Genomic DNA, 4,915 nt, shown 5'->3' on the forward strand with positions numbered 1-4,915 from the left:
AGATTGAATTAGAGGAGAGGAAGGCGGCGACCAAAGAGTACAAGATGGTGGAAGAGAAGGCACTTAAGTTTATGTTCATGGACACATCTACTCTTGATCCCAAGGCAAAGGCGTATGTCGAGATTTGTTGTGATGAAATGAGCATGAAAAGCAAATGCTCATGAGAAACATGATGCGAGGAGGAATGGGAGGTGCCATGGGAGCCATGGAAGAAATGGGAGGTTGCATGACAGGAGGAATGGGTGACTACATGAATATGATGGGAGGTGCCATGAATGGTGCATTTGGTGGCAACATGGGAGGTGGCTTTGGTGGCAACGTGGGCGGCAATGAAGGTGGCTTCGGTGGCAACATGAGTGGAATGAGAGATGGCTTCGGTGGAAACATGGGCATGGGAAGTGGCAATGAAGGGGCTTTCGGTGGAGTTCACGACAACGAGACTTCAACTCATGAAAACGTTGACAATGATGATCATACCATCGTCCATAATGTCTCTAGTGACAATGGAGAGGACGAAAATTGAGTGTTATGTTTGATGTTTATGTGCATTTTAATTTGTTGGACCAAGAACTTTGTTTGAGACAATTCACTTTTGGTTGTAGGATTTCAAAATTTTGATTGATACGCTGCACTTTTATTGGTAGAAATCTGAAATTTATTGCTATTTAAATGTTCAAGTGGCGGTACAGCAGCCACGCGGCCATTAGCAGGTTTTACATCTTCATTTGCACTTTTACATCATCAATTTACATCATTTGTTGGAGTTGCCTTTTTTGAGATATAAAATGCACTTTTTGTGATGTAGATTTTACATCTCCTAGTTTTACATCTCTAAATTTGCATTTTATTGAAGATGCTCTTAAGACACAAATGTGCTCTCTGACACTAAAACTGGTTAAACCTCCTGAATGGGTACAGAATAAAGGATTGGCTATATGTCAATCGTCTGATTTTTTTTAAAGAAAATTTGGGCCAGTCAATCTCCCTCCTTTCTCAACCATTGGATCAAAATTCAATGGTTATCTTCAATCTCCAGCCGTTGTTTCTCTTCTTCCTCTCTCACCTCGCCCGATCTAGCCTAGGCTTCCGCGACCGACGGCACTCCTGCCTCGCCGCACAGCCATCCTCTGAAACTCCCCCATCGCCAGTCTTGTTGTCGCCCCCCGACCATCCCTCTAAGCCTGACGACCACCTAAAAAAATCTCCGCCGAAGCAGCACCCCACCCGCCACCCTAAGATAGATAGTGAGGTTGCTTCTTCGACGAATCTACACCCGTCACCCTAAGATAGATAGATAGTGGGGTTATTCCCCATCGTCGGTGGCCTTGCCTTCTACTTCTTCATCTTTATCGGTGCTTCCTTCTTCAACATTTGTTAGACATATAAAAGATTCTAATCTTTTTGTGTTGTACCTTATATAGTCACATCACCAAGTAATTTGACCATTATCTCACCGGAATTTGTGCCGAGGCCGAACACCGGATAGCTTGACCATCATCTCATCGGAATTTGTGCCAAGGGCGTACACCGGATGCCTCTGGATGGTACGGTCTGGATGAACAATATGCTCACTCTTGATAAGGGTTGGGCCCCTCACCGTTTATCACAAGGTGATCATCTTGAACGACAAATGCGTTTATCACAAGGTGATCATCTTCAACGACAAAAGGCATTGAGGTGGCGGCCAAGTGTAAGGAGCACGGTGATACGTCTATTTTGCATCATGTTTTTATGTTGATATTTATTGCATATTGGACTATTATTACACTTTATGATGCAATTCTTATGCCTTTTCTCTCTTATTTTACAAGATTTACATGAAGAGGGACAATGCCGCCAATTGGAATTCTAGACCGGAAAGGAACAAATCTGAGATACCTATTCTGCACAACTCCAAATGTCCTGGAATTTTATGGAGAATTATTTTGGAATATATAAAAAATATTGGGCGAAGAAATACCAGGAGGGGACCCACCAGGTGGCCACAAGCCTGGGGGGCGCGCCTCCCGAGCTTGTGGGCCCCTTGGCCAGCGTCCGGTGCCCATCTTCTGCTATATGAAGTGTTTTGACCTAGAAAAAAAATCATAAGAAGGCTTTCGGGATGAAGCGCCGCCATGTCGAGGCGGAACCTGGACAGAAGCAATCTAGGGCTCCGGCGGAGCGATTCTGCCAGGAAAACTTCCCTCCAGGAGGGGGAAATTGAAGTCGTCGTCATCACCAACGTTCCTATAATCATGGGAGGATCAATCTTCATCAACATCTTCAACAACACCATCTCATCTCAAACCCTGGTAGGTTGCTAGTAGTGTTGATTACTCTTTGTAGTTGATGCTAGTTGGTTTACTTGGTGGAATATCAAGTGTTCATGTCCTTAATGATATTTATTATCCCTCTGATCATGAACATGAACATGCTTTGTGAGTAGTTACTTTTGTTCTTGAGGACATGGGAGAAGTCTTGTTATAAGTAATTATGTGAATTTGGTATTCGTTCGATATTTTGATGAGATGTATGTTGTCTTTCCTCTAGTGGTGTTATGTGAACGTCGACTACATGACACTTCACCATGATTTGGGCCTACGGAAAGGCATTGGGAAGTAGCAAGTAGATGATGGGTTGCTTGAGTGACAGAAGCTTAACCCCTAGTTTATGCGTTGCTTCGCAAGGGGCTGATTTGGATCCACATGTTTGATGCTATGGTTAGATTTATCTTAATTATTCTTTCGTAGTTGCGGATGCTTGCGAGAGGGGTTAATCATAAGTGGGAGGCTTGTCCAAGTAAGGCAGCAGCCAAGCACCGGTCCACCCACATATCAAATTATCAAAGTAGCAACCGTGAATCATATGAGCATGATGAAAATTAACTTGGCGATAATTCTCATGTGTCCTTGGGAGCGCTTTACTTCATATAAGAGTTTGTCCAGGCTTGTCCTTTGCTATAAAAAGTATTGAGCCACCTTGCTGCACCTTTGTTACACTTGTTACTTGTTACCCGTTACGAATTACTTTGCCACCAAACTATCTGTTATCGATAATTTCAGTGCTTGCAGAAAATATCTTGCTGAAAACCGATTGTCATTTCCTTCTGCTCCTCATTGGGTTCTACACTCTTACTTATCGAAAGGACTACGATTGGTCCGTTATACATGTGGCTCATCACACGGCTTGTTAGTTTAATTTTTTTGTGTGTGGATGGTTGGTTTAAGACTATGGTTAAACACTTTGTCTGTAAGTGTGTGTTGGTTTAACTGTCCGTAAGTACTTTTTAAGACTCTGGATTATGTTATGCTTGTTAAAAAATGCGGTGTAAAAGGGAATTTTATTCCAAAATTATAGAGTTATAGCCAAGAGGAAATAAATCCTCCATGTATAGGGCCCTCTATGTAGCCAAACAGCTGTGCTACTTTCAGTACGACTATATCTTGCCAAACAATCTGCAACTCTATTTTGGTGTCGGTGAACTTTCAGGGGAATAAACTCTCGATCTACCAATAAAGACATGATCTCCAAAGCCAAGTGTCCATATGCAGAGCGATCCAGTGAATCTCCAGAAAATATAGAAAGATTCGTCGACGAATCCGACTGGACAATTATAGGGAGGTAAGTGTGTTGGATTGCAAGGGCCATCCCTTGCACCATTGCATGCATTTCTGCTTCGAGAGAGTCAATGCAGTGGAACAAGAATCTGTAAGCTGCAAAAATGACACTCCCATCATGTCTCCTAAATACCATACATGTAGACGTCATGCCATCAAGCGCCGAAAATGAACCGTCCACCAATAGAGTTGTTTTGTTCTCCGGCGGCGCTGACCAATACAGTATGGGTGTGTTTGGTAGCATGCATGGAGAGTGTATAGGCCCAAAAGTTCCCTATCCGAACCACTTTTGTTTGTTTGGTAGACTGTATGGGCTCCCATGGGCATAGTCGAACCGATGCAAAAAAGGGCCTCAACATAGCTGAGTCGAAGCACCCCACACAGGCCTGTCGGGTCGAGCGAGGCTGAGACCGCACAGGAGAAAAATCTCCCTCCGACCCACTTTCCTCGAACGACCACCCCGTCCCTGCCCTCTCGCGACCCCCTCCCTCCTCCCCTCGCGCGACCCTATCCTGACCTAGCCGCCAGCGCCCGCCCGCCGTCGGTCCCCTCGCGCTACCCCACCGCCGGTACCCTCCTTATTCAATCCCCCGCCGCCGTGCTGAAGGTGTCTACCTCGCCGCCGCCCCAACCCTGCGCCTGGCCGGTCCTCCACTCGTCACCGGCCCGCCCCTGCTCTTGGCCGGCCTCAATTCGACGTCGCCGCCGGAGTAGATCCTGACACGGGAGAGGTAGCAGATCCGCCCCTTCCTTCCCTTCCCCCGCCTTCCTCCTCTCTTCCTTCCCCTACCCCTGTCCTTCCTGCCTCAGCTCCCGACCTTAAACAGGGAAGAGCCTTTGTTGCTGTACAGAGAAACATAGTCTCAGCTCAGCATGCATCAGTACATACATTGCTATCAAACAGCTGCAGTTGCATGTACTCTACATGTCCAGACTAAGCATGTCTTAAAGGGGAACAACTATGCTAGGGTGGGAATAGCTACCAAACATACCCTATAGGTCTAGCAGGCCTCGGCGACTATGACTATGTAGCGTATGTTCTTATATTGCGCCTGCGTGTGATGATAACCTCACCACTTCAATAAGAGGTTGCTGGACCACATGTATTTTTTATGTAACCAAACAGCGACACTATGTATTTGCATAGGACAGTCTTGCAACCAAACACCATGGGATGTGTGTTTGCTCAATCAGATTGAAGGTGAATGAGATACAGACAAACTAACTATGTGCAGAGCGTGACTTTTTTTGCCTGGCTTGACTAATCCACGCACTCTACAATGTTTGTAGTGTGCAGCCGAGCCGCGTCCTTGTAAGAG

The sequence above is a fragment of the Aegilops tauschii genome, chromosome 5, assembly GCF_002575655.3.
Source record: "Aegilops tauschii subsp. strangulata cultivar AL8/78 chromosome 5, Aet v6.0, whole genome shotgun sequence".
Taxonomy (NCBI): domain Eukaryota; kingdom Viridiplantae; phylum Streptophyta; class Magnoliopsida; order Poales; family Poaceae; genus Aegilops; species Aegilops tauschii.